Here is an 18,413-nt window from a genome sequence, read left to right as displayed (position 1 = left end):
GCCCCTCACACCACCCCCCTTTTTGCCAGCACAGCATTTATTCACATGGTCAGTTCTCCCCGCCTCAGTCATCACAGCACAACGCAGAACACGAGCTCCTCATCACCATCCTCCTGTCCCGGCACAATGTGCGCACTGCTGCAGCTGCAGGTGGAATAGTGTCCACTGACTGGACTAATGAAGCCCCGCCCCTTCCGGTGACGTCATGATTCCATGAAATCACTCCTCCCCCTCAAGACATCAACTCCAATCTAGACGCTCCCCTGTTGCTGAGGCGTGGTGACGCTGTAGCTGGGTGATTGCAGTCAGAGTAGTGGTGTTTGGCGTCTGTACTACAGGTAAGAAGATGGGAATGTGCCAAGGTGATTACTACATTCAGGACAATAAGTAGCTAGCTGTAGGTGTGCAGGATCCCACTCCCATTATTGTCAGGGTCTCGCACCCCCTCATGTCGTCGGCTGTCAGGCTCCCGCACCCCCTCGTGTCGTCAGCTGTCAGGCTCCCTCACCCCCTCGTGTCGTGGGCTGTCGGGCTCCCGCACCCCCTCGTGTCGTGGGCTGTCGGGCTCCCGCGCCCCCCCTCGTGTCGTGGGCTGTCGGGCTCCCGCGCCCCCCCCTCGTGTCGTGGGCTGTCGGGCTCCCCCCCCCCGTGTCGTGGGCTGTCGGGCTCCCGCGCCCCCCCCTCGTGTCGTGGGCTGTCGGGCTCCCGCGTCCCCCCTCGTGTCGTGGGCTGTCGGGCTCCCGCGCCCCCCCTCGTGTCGTGGGCTGTCGGGCTCCCGCGCCCCCCCCTCGTGTCGTGGGCTGTCGGGCTCCCGCGCCCCCCCCTCGTGTCGTGGGCTGTCGGGCTCCCGCGCCCCCCCTCGTGTCGTGGGCTGTCGGGCTCCCGCGCCCCCCCCTCGTGTCGTGGGCTGTCAGGCTTCCTCACACCCTCGTGACGTGGGCTGTCGTGCTCCCGCGCCCCCCCCTCGTGTCGTGGGCTGTCGGGCTCCCGCACCCCCTCGTGTCGTGGGCTGTCAGGCTCCCTCACCCCCTCGTGTCGTGGGCTGTCGGGCTCCCGCGCCCCCCCTCGTGTTGTGGGTTGTCGGGCTCCCGCGCCCCCCCTCGTGACGTGGGCTGTCGTGCTCCCGCGCCCCCCCCTCGTGTCGTGGGCTGTCGGGCTCCCGCGCCCCCCCCTCGTGTCGTGGGCTGTCGGGCTCCCGCGCCCCCCCCTCGTGTCGTGGGCTGTCGGGCTCCCGCCCCCCCTCGTGTCGTGGGCTGTCGGGCTCCCGCGCCCCCCCTCGTGTCGTGGGCTGTCGGGCTCCCGCGCCCCCCCTCGTGTCGTGGGCTGTCAGGCTCCCGCGCCCCCCCCCTCGTGTCGTGGGCTGTCGGGCTCCCGCGCCCCCCCTCGTGTCGTGGGCTGTCGGGCTCCCGCGCCCCCCCCTCGTGTCGTGGGCCGTCAGCCTCCCGCGCCTCCCCCTCGTGTCGTGGTTCGTCGGGCTCCCGCGCCCCCCCCTCGTGTCGTGGGCCGTCGGGCTCCCGCGCCCCCCCCTCGTGTCGTGGGCCGTCGGGCTCCCACGCTCCCCCCTCGTGTCGTGGGCCGTCGGGCTCCCGCACTCTCCCCTTGTCGTTGTCTGTGGAGAAGATTAATACATATTTTCATTTTTCAGGTTTTCTCTTATAAAACAAGAACCCTGAGCTTCTGTCTTTGACCGAAAAAATGGCGTCTGACAAGTCGCTGCTGTCTGCAGAAATGAACACAAACATGGAGGAAGCGCTGTATGAACAGATGCTGATGAAGGTACGAAAGATGAATTGGAGAGGCCAGCAATCACCGGGTGAATGTCTCCTCCGTCAGCCGCCGGGGGCGCGGCAGTCTCCAACATTTACCTAATGTGTATTGTTGGCTTTAGACCCCTCACAGTTGTACTATTTTGGTGCAGGAAAAATCTGTTTGCAGAACCATCCTGTTCATGTTACTCACTGATTCTCACTTGTTGCCTCATTTCAGGCCAAACAGGAGATACAGAGCAGAATACCGAACTTACCAGAAAGCAGAGAGATCAGACCCCAGCCGAGTGAGATGAGCGTCCTCTGATTATTATCCAGATTACTTTGTGCATATTATGTGACAGATACCACAGTGGGGCAGTGGGGTCTTATTGACTGCAACGGTCACATGATGCAACCAACGTGGGGGGTCACATCGTTTTTTCTTATACAGTTGGTTACATGTAAATGCTGCTTGGCTTTTGCCGATTTTATTGTGTTTTTGTTCACTTTTTGTTTTTATTTCTGGTAGGTTTCTGCATTAAAACTCGCACATCCAAAAATACCAAAATCTTTATTAACATCTGCAAGTCGAACCAGATCTCAGCGCCCCCGGACCTGACGGAGCAGGAGTTAGTCAGCATCCTGGAATCTGATGATCCCTCCGGCTATCGAGTCCCCATGAGCCTTGGAGAGCCCCACGTTGAAGTTGATAATAGTACGTTTTTTTTAAATACAGCACGTCTCTTTTTAAAGGGGTAGTCCAGAGATATCCTTAAAGGGGATAAAATAGCAAGTATTACAACTTACTAATCCTCAATGATCAAAGGTGCCGTCTCCACAGGTTCTGGTAGGTCCACTTCCAGTCTGCGGAATAAAGTTTGTTGTTGTCTTTTGAACTTTTTTGGTTTAGATTTGGGACTTAAAGGGATTGCCCACTACTTGGATTCCCCTTTAAGAACTTATGCTAATTATTCATAGCAGCCCAACTAAGGTCAATGGATTGATTCGGCATCGCAAAGTATCTAAGTCCTGGTGCACTTTGTCCTACAGGTGGAGGCGGCTGCACGGCGTACGACATAGTGATTAATGGCACCTTCTTTGAGAAAATTAAGGTAACTGCAATTGCTTATTCCGACATACGAGCTGTCTGCTCTCCTTTGTGTCAGCTCTTTACTTTGTATTTTTTTTATTAGAATAATGAGCTTCTCAGGGAATTTTTTATCACCGTGGCCATGGAGGGACTAGAGAACAAGTACGAAATGGAGCTGTCAAGAGGTAACGACCGCATCACTGATATTTTCCTTGATTTTTCCAACACAAGGACTTGTTCTTTCGTGGAGCAAGTTTACCATATAATATATTGAACATTTTTATGTACTAACCTGTTGTATGGCACTGTATCAAATGCCTTTGAAAAGTCCAAATAGACGAAAACCACTAAGTTTCCCTGGTCCAACCTAGAACTTACCTCCCCATAGAATCTTTTCAGATTAGTTTGCAGGACGGATCCCTCATAATCATATGTTTAGGTTATTCTTATTGAGGTGCTCCAGGTTAGTATCTCTTAGAAAACCCTCAAAGATGTTGCCCACAGTACAAGTTAAACTTACCTGCCTATAAATTCCAGGCTCAGATATTATCCCGTTCTTGAATATTGGTACCACATTTGCTATGTGGGTGTAACACTGGTGGATATGGACCCACTGCCCCACGGAAGGGTTGTGACTAGGTGTCTACTGGGTCTCCACTAGAACCTTTGGTGGTGAGGATAGACTGGGCCGTCAGTAGACACCAGGTACAACTTCAGTGCAGTCCCCGGGACTGCAGCAGCATTCCGGAGGTACAAGGGTAACAGACACAGGAGAGCAAAGACAAGGACTAGGTCAGACAGTCTGAGATCGGGGCAGGAAGCACAGGTTCAGGATAGAGAAAAATGGCAAGGGGGACAGGGGTTTTTGAGACCAGAAAACTCCTTTAACGCTTGCAACCTCTGTTGCTTGACTGCAACTCAAACAGTCAAATCAGTCAGTAAGAATTTAGGGCACTTCCATGGCGATATTTTGCATCAGTATTTGTTAGCAGACGCCAGGAGTGGATCCAAAACAGAAGAGGTGAAAGTGTTTCAGTTACTATTTTTCACTGTGTTTGTTCCCCTCTGGTCTTCAGCTTACAAATACTGCTGTAAATTAGTGCCCAAAATACTCACTGTGTGAATGAGGTGAGGAAGCTGCTTGTAGTACTGTAATAGAAGTCCTTATTCTGAGGATGAGTGCTGTAATTCTTGTCTTCTCTGCTCCATCAAACTCCCCAGAGCAGGGGCAACCCCTGGGGCAAAACTGCTGGTGGCAGATGTCCAGACGTATGACTCAGTGATGTGTGATGGACCCCGACTCCCAAACAAAATGAATTAGACACATACAAAATAAATACACAAATCATTGCAATTAGGTGTCAAACATTCTCAACTTTATTTAAATTTACATGACACCGAAAATGGCACAACCCTCGACTCACGAAGAGTCACCCTCCAGCGCTCAGGAGAGGAAAACCCCCTGTGGAGGAAACCTCTAGGGAACCATGGCTCAAGGGCTGCCCTTCCCTTGGGCTTAGAGAGTTAGTGCCGATATATGACGGAGTTTTAGAATTTGTACATATTTACAGAGAACGACATAACAAATATAGACTATTAATGTGATAGCTGCGATATCTGTCACCACATTTATTGCTGGAACGAATTTAGTTGATCTGATTTCCCAGGTGGATCTACCACTTCTCCCTTACAGATCCAGCTGAGTCTCTCAAGAAGTTGGGCACTTGGTTACAGGGGTTGCTCATTATGGATAACCCCTAATAGGATGAGTATCCCCCCCCCTCCCAATTTATCACCCATTAAAGTCAAGGATCCATCCATGAACTCCCAAAGAAGAGCAGCTCTTTGTACATAGTAACAGAAGGGGATCCTGTTTTGGGGACCCTCCCTCTGTTACCTTCCCATGCCCCCGGGGTGTCTAAGAAGACAACCCCTTTCCCTGCTAGAACCTCCAAATTACACCAACGTTGGCACATTACGTGGGGTTGTCAAGCTCAAGGTCCTCAGGCGCATCATGTAGAGCTAAGCAACAGTACATGTGAAAAAGACTTAGGTATACTAATAGATCATAGACTGAACATGAGTCAACAGTGTGATGCAGCAGCAAAAAAGGCAAATACAATTCTGGGATGTATTAACAGAAGCATACAGTCTAGATCACGTGAAGTCATTATCGGTCTTTACTCCTCTTTGGTCAGACCTCATCTGGAATACTGTGTACAGTTTTGGGCACCACATTTTAAAAAAGACATAGACAAACTGGAGCAAGTTCAGAGAAGAGCGACCAGAATGGTGACTGGTCTGCAAACCATGTCCTATGAGGAACGGTTGCAGGATTTGGGAATGTTTAGCTTGCAAAAAAGAAGACTGAGAGGAGACTTAATAGCTGTCTACAAATATGTCAAGGGCTGTCACATTGTAGAAGGATCATCTTTATTCTCATTTGCACAAGGAAAGACTAGAAGCAATGGGATGAAACTAAATGGGAGGAGACACAGATTAGATATTAGAAAAAACTTTTTGACAGTTAGGGTGATTAATGAGTGGAACAGGCTGCCACGAGAGGTGGTGAGTTCCCCTTCAATGGACGTCTTCAAACAGAGGCTGGACAGACATCTGTCTGAGATGATCTAGTGAATCCTGCTTTGAGCAGGGGGTTGGACCAGATGACCCAGGAGGTCCCTTCCAACTCTACCATTCTATGATTCTATGATCATCAGTAATGGCGTTGATCATGGCAGTGCGGCATTCTTTTATGGAATCTTCTTTATGACACTTGTTTATGCCCTCACAATAGTTGTCATGGTTACTACAAGGGCTATTACTGATGCAGGGTCCAAGTATTAACCCTTTCATCATTGGTAATTCACTTTCATTATGGAGGCAAATAATTGTACTTGATACCAAGCAGGAGTCTTATCATTACGGCTTCCCTTAGGCACCATAAGAAATACAGATTATAGAACATACGTACAAGTGTTTCAGGAGTGTTTTGCACTTTTTAGATCCATAGATTGGGCTTATAACTAGCACTTTACAAAGCAGAAAATTAAGAGGAAATTACTTGTAAAATAATATTATAAGGAATTGCATTTCAAGCATTTTCCTAATGTGCATTCTGCATACTTGCATAGTTACATAGGTTGAAAAAGTTTGAACTTTAATGTCCTAGGTCTATCTCCAAAGTTATACATTTTCTATTACTAGATTATTTATAACCCACAATGTCATGTTTTGTTAAAAAAGTATCCAGCCCTTCTATAAATGCTGTTATACTATCTGCCATTACTATATCTTGTGGTTGGCATTCCACAGTCTGACTGCTCTAACTGTAAAGAATCCTTTCCTATTAAGTTGCCAGAATCGCTTCTCCTCCGCTTGTTATAAATGTTCCTGGTGCTTTGTAAGGTCCTGGAAAGTGATAAGTCATGTGCCAGTACTATGCATTGACCACATATGTATTTATACATATAAATGTATATTTATGAAGGAGATGATAATTACCCTTCATAGAGGTGTTACGATCATTCATAAATTGCTTTCATAGGTTTGATCTCCAGGATTAGGAGAGATTTGGGGTGTAAACGTAATAAACAATGAGTAAAACATCAAAGCAAACGAAAAAGGGTTTGTGACCCAAACTGGTAGGTGAGACCGGCTAGCCCCATATTATACGAGGTCACAACCAGGTTTCGCCTGAGGAGGGCAGCACTAATGAGTCCTCAGGAGCGCATAACCCTGAAATATGCAGCGATTCTACATTACCCATTATAAAAGGGTTTAATATGCTACTTACTACCATGTTTTAATTAAGATACAAGGCATACTTGTAAGGAGAGATGAAAAAGGTGATGGGGGACAACATATAAATATACTGAGGAACTCTATACACTAGTGGCCAAAATTGAGGCAACACCCCCAAGATTTATGAATTTTTAGCATTTTGCCAATACAAATACAAATTTCATGAATGTTTTTGATTTCACAGTAAAGTTTTTATGTAGAAATAAAATCTCATATAGAAACACAATATTAGCAGGAAATTTGTTCATTTGTCAACAAATTGGACACTATTGTCACTCAGATGACTGTGGGAGAAAAGCCATTGATTTGTCCTATTTTCATATCTAACACTAAATGTTAATACTCAGTTGGACAGCCCTCGGCCTTCATGACTGCCTGGCATCTACTTGGCATGCTATCTACCAGTTTGTGTAAATCAGATGGTGTGATGATATGAAGCCATGATTTGATGATGGCTGCAGTGAGTTCCTGCTTGTGTGAAGCCCGCTGTTTTGACACCGCTCTTTTGAGCCGAGCCCAGAGATTCTCAATAGGATTGAGATCTGGGCTGTTTCCTGGCCAATTCAATAGCTGGACATTTTTGTCCTTGAACCAAGAGAGACATTTTTTAGCTGTATGGCATGGGGCTCCATCTTAAAATAAACGGTGTCCCTTCACCAAATACATCATGTGCCGAAGGAATGCGTTTAGGCTGAAGGACTTCCTTGATGTACTTATCAGCATTAACTGTTTCTTCAATTACCTGCAGCCGACCACCTGCATCTCTGGACACGCAGCCCCCTACCATAACACTCAGAGGAGGCTTCATGGTGGGTACTGTACCCTCTGGCAACCAGTCCTCTCCAGGTCGTTGTCGAACGTAGCAGACACCGTCGCTGCCAAAGATGGATAGGCGTGTCTCATCGCTCCATATAACATTTCTCCATTGTTCAATGGTCCATTTACAATGTTCTTTGGCCCCTGCAGACGTTTCTGACGCTGTGAGGCATTCAAAAATGGCTTTTTACCTGGTATTCTGGCTCTTAACCCCGCGTTTACCAGTGGTCGTCGAACCGTCCGATCAGACACTGTCACTCCGGTGTTGACAAGCTCCTTGTTGATGTTAACAGCAGTTTATTTCCTGTTATTTAGGGCAATTCTAACAATTCTTCTATCAGTCTGAGGACTTGTAGCCTTCTTCCTTTCTCTACCTGGTTTATTCTTTATCGAACCAGTCTCTTGAAACCGCTTACACACTTTGAGAACGGAAACATGTAATTGCTTACCTGATGACAAACTGGCTTTAAAATATAAAAACCGCATTTTAATCGCACAATATCTGTCTTAAATCACACCCAGGTCACTATAAACCAACATAGAATACATATCGCAGAAGAGGGCGAGTGTACAAGTAAGTAGGTCAGTGAAATCCTCCATTAAATATTGGTGATGGTGAAAAACTGAAGGTGTTGCCTCAATTTTGGCCACTGGTGTATAACACAAAATATAAACAAAAAAGAAAGGGAAGAACATTTCTGCACAAAAAACATGTCGCTCGGCAGGAAAATCCCCTTGATATTGCGTTTTTTGAGATTTTTTTTTCCCGTTCTTTAGAAACGCTGCAAAAATACTGAAAGAATAGACATGAAACTGCTTCAAATCTGCAAGGATTCACTTTTCCTGGTACTATCAAACATAGCGTTTTTGGGAACATGGAGCTCTATATTACAAATATATCCATCCCTCCAGTTGAAAGAAATTAGCATTTTCCTGGAGGGAAGTTTATATTTTACATTATGTCAGTTTTTGTCTATCGATGATAAAGTGCAGTTTGCAGCAATTTTTATTGTGACATATACCCAAATCATTCACGAAAATATTTCACATTCAACGCGTGTCGGGCGGGCCTGCGTCCTCTCACATGCCAGGGCTGAGTTTCAGTTCCAGTCCGACCCTGTTAATCATCTATGGTCTCCCTTCAGAGTGGAAAATGCTGAAAAATCGGAAGTTCCTGGGATCCATTTTTGAACAGAATATCAGAACCAAATCAAAACCGATGATTCAGGAAATGGACATAATGGGGTAAGTCCCAACTCTAAGGTACAAGTCTATGGCATACAGTCTGTAAAAGACGACAGAGTAGGCTGCTGTTGCGCATCGGCAGCTTCTTCTCTGATGTTCCTCGCTCATCCATGTCTTATAATACCACATTTCCCCTAGGGACACAAAGTATGACGAGCGTCACTCCTTCTGGTGATAGGTTATACCCAACAGATGGGGCAGCGCCACTCCTCGTGGTGATGGGTTATACCCAACAGATGGGGGAGCGCCACTCCTTGAGGTGATAGGTTATACCCAACAGATGGGGGAGCGCCACTCCTCGTGGTGATGGGTTATACCCAACAGATGGGGGAGCGCCACTCCTCGTGGTGATGGGTTATACTCAACAGATGGGGGAAGTTGCAGAATGGCTTGTTATGGTGCAAGAACAATGTGGACATTGTTTTTTTTTTTGTTGTTTTAACTATTATGTCTTTATGTTCTTTATTTTTTTCCTACAGACCCTCCCAGCTAACTCCAAGCAAGTCCCTGATCTCAGAAGTTGAAAGGTTTGGGTTACTTTGAGGTTTAATGCATGCATTTACTTTTTTTAGAATCCCATCTTACGAAAAATATAGGATATCCAACTTCTTGGACTCCAAAAATAAGGGGGCTGCAGCCTGGAAGTAACCCCGCTGCCCTTTTTAAAGAATATGCTGGTGTGGGGCAGCTACCCAGATTTTCACTGTGCAGGAGAACTGAAGCTAAGCCCATTCACTTTGCTGGATCTATGCTGTCGTTCCGCTGCACAGTGGAGGCCATGATGCCAATGTGCAGGGAATGACTGTGAAAGGGGCTGTTCCTCATTACCAGCATCAGTGCCCCTTTATTATATTAGAGATCGACCCCAACAGATCATAAATTGATGGTGTACCCTTGCATTATACTGCTGCCTTCCTTTTTTTTATCAGTTCACCCGTGAAACCAGATTACATGATTGTGGCGGAACCTCCTGTAGGACACCCAAGTTTTCTGGTGGCTGAAATCTTTTTACCTAAAGTGGTGAGACCCTCAGATGTGGTTTAGGATTGTGACCTTTTTGTATTTCATGTGATTTCCAATAGTCTTCCCTTATTAAAAGTCTGTGCCAACCTCGTGCTACCGGTCCTCCTCTGCCAACTTTTATCATCACAGCTTTGATGTGTCCACAGTAGCCAATTGCTGGCAGCTGTGACACATTTACTGGATGATGATGATATAATTTTTTTTTCATACCATGGTGGGTTGTTTGCAAGCTGTTGGAATGGGAAAGAAGATCTCTGTAAACGACTCTGTCAGCAGAGAACGACTGTTCAAACCAAGCACAGACGCCCAGTGCTTCACGGCGGGACCAGTCATTTATATAAACCTTCCCCCCTGCTTGTTTCCCCTCCATCTCCACCATCACTTCTTCTTTGACAGTTCTGGCTTCATAGATCCAGAGAGGAGATAGAGGGAAAACAAGCTGTTGGGAAGATGTATATATTATTATTGTTATTTAATTATATAGTGCCATTGATCTCATGGTGCTGGTGCATATAAATGATGTTATAATGATGATATAAATGATGAAAGAGGTTTGTTGCAATAGTGTAGAACATGCCGCTCTTTATTTTTTCTATATTAATGCGACATTTGGAGGAATCGCACAGAAAATGCTTTAAATGTATTTATTTTTTAATTTGATTTTTCTCATGTCCATGATTCACATTGCGTTAAATAAGGCATAATGAAGATTAAGAATGTTTCAGCTAATGTAGCCTTCATCAGACAGGATAATGTAGCTTAAGGGGACCCACTTGGTTAAATATAGGGGTCAGTTCTGGTCTTCCCAAAAAGCAGATGAAGTAGTCACCACACGGGAATCTGGTGATTACTGGGTTTGCTTTTGGGGACCCCAGATTTCTTCATATAACCGAGTGGGCCTTCTGCCTAATGAAGGCTACATTATGTGAAATTCTGGTACCATTCATTATGCCTCACTTAAAGGGGTTGCCTGGCACTTTAATATTGATGACCTATCCTAAGGATATTCCATTAGTATTAAAGTGGTGGACAACCCCTTTTAATGCAGTGTGAATCCTAAAAAATATTTTTCAGCATTTTCTGTGAGCAGTTCCTCCACGTGTCAGATTTAATGTATGAGACGTCTGGAGCTACACAGTAACTTCTAGTTGGCCACATATCAAGATAAAAGTTTAGATTTTTGTGCACTTGTTGGTTACAACTTTCTTTCCCGTACAGAAGCGTTCAGCGACATAAGCGTTGTTACCACGCTGGTCTTCTCTTTACAGTCTTCTGCTAGATCTCTTGTGTTGGACTTGGGTGAAGACAGAATAGTCAGACGTCCCGATTTGTATCATCTAGACGTCTTCATTCCTTACAATATCATCCAAGAACAAAGTGGAGCTCAGTTCAACAAGGACAGTAAGGTGAGACAATTAAGCAAAGCTGGACATGTCTTATAGCCCATTCTGAAATCTCCTTCTTAAAGAGGTTCTCTGAGAAAATGTATATAATAAAATTTTAAAAAATGTATACATTTATTTAGCAAAAATAAATTGTTTTAATTAGTGAATAATTCTATGTGAATACTTTTATGCCCAAAAATGGCAAAAGTATTCTCGGAGTGATACCTTTATATATATGCAAGCTTTCAGAGCACAGAGGCTCCTTCTTCAGGCAATATTACAAATGAATTCATAACATTTGTAATCCTGCCTGAAGAAGGAGCCTGTGTGCTCTGTAAGTTTGCATATATATATATTTTTTTCTGGTTAGCCAATAAAGGTATCACTCCGAGAATACTTTTGCCATTTTTGGGCATAAAATTATTTCCATCAAATTTTCTGGCTAACACGGTACCACAATATAAATTTGTATTGTACATCACAATTAGGGGATAATAATTGTGTATGGACATAATGGCCAACGATGTCAGCAGCCATCCATCCTAGATGGGTGAAGGTAAACTGTTTGAGACGGACTTCTCTGACCTACCTGTCGGAATCAAGAACGTGCATCTATGTCATCGATTGACTGACTGATCACGTCCATGAGTCAACATGTTGTAAACCTGTCATGATGAGTGAGCAGATAGGATGCTGCCCCTCACCCTGACAGGAACTTATCTATCACAACATATAGTTGCCCTGAGACATCTGAATGCATCGGCTTTCCTTTATGCCATTCATCAAACATGTCGTATATTTTGTGTATAGCGAGTCACAAGCCTCACACTGCTCTGCGTCTTATCATTTGGTTCTATGAGCTGCAGTAAAACGTGACGTATATTCCAGGTGCTGACTATCACAATGCCGGTCCAGCCAGCATAGCGGTGGGCTCAGAAGATCAGCTTTGGAAAACGTTCCTCTTATATAGATCCAGTGGATCCTACTTACATTCGCTGCTGTTTACATTGTATGGTTACAATTCTATTTAGACTTCAATATGACTCCAGAATAAATTTTTGTATTTCTTATACTTGCCATATATTTTTCCCAAGGAAGGGGTTTAGGTATTGTGCTTTTTTTTTTTTATTTCTACTGTAATATTTCATAATATCTGTGAATAAGTCTTGAAAATAATTTGCATTGAAAAGGTTGAGATCCTCTGAATCTACAGGGATTTTTAGGAATTAAAAATCTACAGCAGTAAATCTGCAGCAGAATTTAAATTTTGCACCATGTCTGGATTTAGTAGCAGCTGCCCCTTTAAATGGAATATGTCAGCAGGCTTTTGCTACCCCATTTGAGAGCAGCATAATCCGAGGCCCTGATTCCAACGATGTATCACTTACTGGGCTGCTTGGTGTTATTTTGATAAAATTGCAGGTTTTTTTTTCTCATGCAGATCTCTGAATGCTGAGCTCTGTATAATAACCCCACCCACACCTCTGATTGGCAGCTTTCTGTGTACACTGTATATAAACTGCCAATCAGTGGTGGGGGGCGTGGTTGGACTACCTGGCAGCAGGTTTACTAGTCCTCTAGTGATAATCTTCTGCTAATAAAAGTGTGATTTTTATCAAAACTACAACCAGCAGCCCTGTAAGTGAGACGTCCCTAGAATCAGGGTCTTTGTCTCTACATCATGCTGCTCTCAACAACTACCAATATATAGTACATCCGACAAGGGGTCAATGTGTTAAAAAAGACCTTTATTATAATAATTTGGGTACATGGCGGGAAAGAAAAGAGCACACACACATATATATAGTAATACCATATAATAGTGAGGAGGTATAATGTAAATATTTGAATTGCAGAGACACCAGGGCTAAATAGTAGTAGCTCCAATTGTGCTAATGCATACTGATAGTATATCCTAGGTCACATAGTAAAAGGATATAATCCCAAATAATAAAAGCCAATATAGGCATTCCCAAGATAATGACCTTTTGGTATATACATATCAAGGGATGTATTATATCCAAGTAGGTTAATTCCTAAGTAACAATAATGTTGTATTGGATTCATTCATACCTGGTATATATTGTCTGCACGTCTTGCAATAGCTCTGGGCTCGGTGGTCCTACTCCTAGTGTGGCGCTCACCCCATCACGCTGCTCTCAGAATAGCCAAGAAAAACCTGCTGACAGATTCCCTTTACAAATAGCTGAAATGGCTCCTAGATACCAGAGAAGGAAAACGTTATTAAAACGGTTTTGTTTCCTAAATAGAAAAGCAAATTAAACACCACTGGATAATGTGGTGTGTGAAACCGTCCATTGGATTGCTCTTTCGGGTGGGCTCAGGAGCAGAGCCCCCATCCTACACAGCTGACATCTTGCTGTAACAGCAGCGCCAGAGCGAAGCGTCAATCACTGCTGTTTAACCATTTATATGCCGTCAATCACTGATGGCAAGTTAAATAGCGTAATCACCGGTACGCTATGCAATGTTACTAGAATTTTTGTTTTTACTTTTCCATTTCCTTGAATTACTTGTTGTGATTTGCGGATCCATTGACTGGCCACGTGGAAGGGCTGCAGCCGATCATTCATGTCCGTAGCAGATACACATTTACATGTGTAAATAGGCCCTTATAGAAATCAATCAATAGAACGTATACCTGGATATCCAGGTTTATCCTTTGCATACATTTAAAGAGGTATAAGTCATGGCATATTACTAGGATGTCATTCTTGGGGGTCTGACAGCCTAATTTAGAAAGAAGTGGATGCATTATTTTTTTCACGCTCCCAATTTAACAATTTGAGTACAGTTGGATCTATTGTTTTTTTTATTTTTTGCACTATGGGTGGGTGGTTGGGAGCACAGCTGTGCAGGAAAAAAAAAGCTTACAGGTTCTCAATTCCTTCATTCTTGGGATCGGTGGCGGAACCACAGGTCGGACCATCGCCAATCAAGATATTATATCCCTTCACACTCATCATTGCTCCCAATTAACAATTTGAGTACGTGCATTTTTTTAGGGTATTTTTGCGCAATGGGTGGGAGCACAGCTGTGCAGGAAAAAAAGCTGATAGGTTCCCCATTTCTTCATTCTCAGAATCAGTGGATGGAACATCGCCAATCACAATATTATATCCTTCACACTAATCGTTGCTCCCAATTATCAATTTGAGTACGGTTATACCTATTGTTTTTTTAGGGTTTTTTTTTGCACTGTGGGTGGTTGGGAGCACAGCTGTACAGGAAAAAAAAAGCTGATAGGTTCCCCATTCCTTCATTCTCAGGATCAGTGGTGGAACCAGAGGTTGGATCATCTCCAATCAAAATATTATATTATTCACACTAATCATTGCTCCTAGTTAACAATTTGAGTACGGTTGAACCCATTGTGTTTTTTTAGGGTTTTTGTTTTTTTTGCACTATGGGTGCAAGTTATAGTAATATGTGTCACCGTAAAAAAAAAACTAATAGTGTCTCCTGATTGTTCAGACACAAATATATCTGTTGAAAGTAGTCTGGTATACACCAGTAAATTATAACTGTGGTTTTGCTGTTCCACGGTAAAAAATCTCTATTATCCTGCTTTTGGCATTTTTTGCCGCAAAGAAAAACAGTAGTAGTGTCTCCTGATTGTTCAGACACAAATATATCTGTTGAAAATAGTCTGGTGTAGGCCCGAGAAATACAAGTGTGGTTTTGCAGTTCCACGGGTCAAATCTCTGTATTATCCTGCTTTTTTGCATTTTTTGCTGTAAAGAAAAACAGTACTATCTCCTGATTGTTCAGACACAAATATATCTATTTAAAATTTTCTGGTATACCCCAGTTAACAATAACTGTGGTTTTGCCATTCCACGGTAAAAAATCTCTATTATTCACCTTTTGGTATTTTTTCCGTAAAGAAAAACAGTAATAGTTTCTCCCTGATTGTTCAGATTGTTTAAAAGAGTCGGGTGTAGGCCAGAGAAATAGAACTGTGGTTTTCCTCTTCCACGGTTCTAATCTACTTTATTACCCTTTTTCCATTGATGGTGCGAGTGTAAGCTATTTTACTTACTTTACAATGGGCAAGGCGCGTGGCAAGGGACATGGAAGTGGACGTTCTGGTGATGGTGCATGCAGAGGACGGGGCCGTGGCCAGGGTGAAAATGTGCCACAACCAACAGCCATATCTTCTCGCTCCCACTTCTTGACCGAATTACTAGGGAAGCACAGAACAACACCAGATCAGTGTGAACAGGTTATTAATTGGATAGCAGATAATACTTCCAGTTACCTGGGCACCACCACCTCCGGTCTGTCTTCCACACGGTCAACTCTTAGTAGCCATGAGTCTCGACCGCATACTCCTCCTCACCCTGATGCTCCTCCCTCCCACCATGCCGAGTGTCGTCAGACAGCAACTGATCCCACACTTGGACACTCTGAAGAGCTGTTCACTGGTCCATTTCCAGATTTGTGCCCCTCGCCTGCTCCGCTTGAAGTGGTGGAAGAGGAGATCCCATGTAGAGATGCCCAAATATTTGAACAGCCACGGCCAGAGGAAGTCAACGCTGGCAATTTGTCACAAGAGGTTGACGATGACGAGACACAATTGCCAGGAAGTGAGGAGGAGGATCGTGGTGCGCAAGTGGAAGAGGAGGAGGTGGTGGATGATCTAGTAACTGACCCAATGTGGCAGGAGGACATGCAGAGCGAGGCCAGCAGCAGACAGGGTGAGGGAGGCAGAGTACCCCAACAGGCAGGAAGAAGCAGTGTGGTGGCCGCACACAGAAGGCAGGCAACAGTTCCCCGTAACACCAACATGAGGGATGTTGCCAGTACAACCTGTAGGTCTTCCAGAGTCTGGAATTTTTTTAAAGACTCTGCTGATATCCCCAAAAAGGCCATTTGTACCACCTGCCATGCCAGCATCAGCAGGGGTGACAAAACTACCAGCCTGACCACCACCAGCATGATCAGGCACATGGCAGCAAAGCACCCGACTTTGTGGGGCGAACCCCAGGGTCCATAACCAGTGTCAGCTGGTGTCACCTGTTGTGTTTGCATGGCAATCCCCTGTCCATACTGCATGCAAAGATGCCCCCTCCTCTCAGTCTTTATGGCAGTCTCTCAAGAGTGTGCAAAGCAGTCATCAAAGCAAAAGGTGGCTACTTTGAAGAACCTAGAATATAAGACATATTTTCAGTTGTTTCACACTTTTTTGTTAAGTATATAATTCCACATGTGTTAATTCATAGTTTTGATGCCTTCAGTGTGAATGTACAATTTTCATAGTCATGTAAATACAGAAAAATCTTTAAATGAGAAGGTATGTCCAAACTTTTGGTCTGTACTGTATGTACCATCTTGACAAACTTTGAGGAGTCCACCAAGATGGTGAGTGGCGATGACGCCATCATTAGCGTCAGCATTCCACTTGTCTGTCTTTTGCAATGCTCTCTGCAGAGAATTAAGGAGGCATTGCAGCCAGAGTATGATGAAATGGATCAAGAAGCCGTAGCGGTCGATTACACACAGCCCAGCCTCATCTCATCCCAACGTGCATTGGGGGACAATGAGGGAGAGGAGGAGGAGGAAGAACAGGAGCTTGTATCATGCGCTGTAGACGGTAGTACCTGTACAACTGTCATACTGTCAGTTCAGCGTGGGTGGCCTGAGGACGGGGGGGGGGGAGGAGGAGGAGGAGGAGAGCATGGTCAGTCGTCATCTTGGTGAGGACACGGAAGTCTTGCCCATTACCAGTCTGGCACACATGGCTGACTTTATGTTACTCTGCCTTAACCGTGACCCTCGCGTTGTCAAAATGTTGGGTGACAGTCATTACTAGTTGGTGACACTTTTAGACCCCCGCTACAAGGAGAACTTTCACTCTCTTATTCCTGAGGTGGAGAGGTCTACGAAAATGGGGCAGTACCAGAAGGCCCTTGCTGCAGAACTGTTAAAAAAAAATTCCCATCTGAACACGCTAGCGGCAGAGGTCACAGTTCGTTGACCAACCAAGGCATACAAGCAAGAGAGAGGCAACTCCAATCCAGCAGAGGCAGGGGAACACTGTCAACATTCTGGGACAGTTTTCTGAGACCTGCCCAGCTTACAGGCCCTGAGGCGCGGGGTACTCTCACAAGCAGTGGAAAGTTTCAAAAGATGGTGAGGGAGTACCTTGCCGACCGTACCAGCGTCCTCCTTGATTCCTCTGTGCCTTTTAATTATTGGGTATCCAAGCTGGACACTTGGAATGAAATCGCTCTGTACGCCTTGGAGGTCCTGGCCTGCCCTGCCGCTAGCGTGTTATCGGTGCGTGTTTTTAGTGCTGCTGGGGTAATTATAACTGATAAGCGCACTCGCCTGTCAACTGACAATGCTGACAAGCTGACCCTTATCAAAATGAACAGTAGCTGGATTGGGCCAGACTTCTCATCACCACCAAATGACAGCAGAGTAACATAAAGTCAAATCCACTGTGTTATTTCGGAAGGTGTATTCACATGCACCGCTTCACACCCACACATGGGTATACGCTTCCTCATTTCGGCTGTTTTATGTTCTTCTCCTTATCCTCAGCCTCCACCACCACTATACCACCAGAGTGACCGTGGTCCGTGTTGCCATTATTGAAAGTTCCTCCGTCCTTATTTTTGTCAGCTTTTGCTTGGAAGGCATAAGCAAAGACTGTGGGAGACCCACTCCCCAATAATGGGAATAATATTTTTAAAATGCTGTACTGTATGGCTCTTGTAAGGGGCATTAAAAGCGTCTTGTTAAGCTATTGCGACCTCCACCACTTTTCCGAGGAGCATTAAAACCGTCTTGTTAATCTACTGGGACTTCCACATCTCTTCCAAGGGGCATTCAAACCGTCTTGTTAAGCTACTGGGACCTCCACCACTTTTCTGAGGGGCATTAAAAGCATCTTATTAAGCTACTGGTACGTCCACCACTTTTCCGAGGGGCATTAGAAACGTCTTGTTAAGCTAGTGGGACCTCCACGTCTCTTCCAAGGGGCATTCAAACTGTCTTGTTAAGCTACTGGGACCTCCACGTCTCTTCCAAGGGGCATTCAAACCGTCTTGGTAAGCTACTGCGACCTCCACCATTTTTTCGAGGGGCATTAAAAGCGTCTTATTAAGCTACTGGGACCTCCACCACTTTTCCGAGAAGCATTAAAACCGTCTTGTTAAGCTACTGGGACCTCCACGTCTCTTCCAAGGGGCATTCAAACCGTCTTCTTAAGCTACTGGGACCTCCACGTCTCTTCCAAGGGGCATTCAAACCGTCTTGTTAAGCTACTGGGAC

General features: G+C 45.0%; 1 pseudogene; it reads left to right on the top strand.

Annotated features, from left to right (window-relative positions):
- The first annotated feature begins 248 nt into the window (after nucleotides 1-248).
- LOC141214177 (PIH1 domain-containing protein 1-like) lies at nucleotides 249-12,035 on the top strand (annotated as a pseudogene).
- Nucleotides 12,036-18,413: the final 6,378 nt, after the last annotated feature.

The sequence above is a fragment of the Phyllobates terribilis genome, unplaced genomic scaffold (genome assembly GCF_046119375.1).
Source record: "Phyllobates terribilis strain yellow unplaced genomic scaffold, ASM4611937v1 Scaffold_216__1_contigs__length_3321164, whole genome shotgun sequence".
NCBI classification, from domain to species: domain Eukaryota; kingdom Metazoa; phylum Chordata; class Amphibia; order Anura; family Dendrobatidae; genus Phyllobates; species Phyllobates terribilis.
Note: the sequence above shows the minus strand (reverse complement) of the source record. Positions and strands in the feature narration are given on the sequence as shown.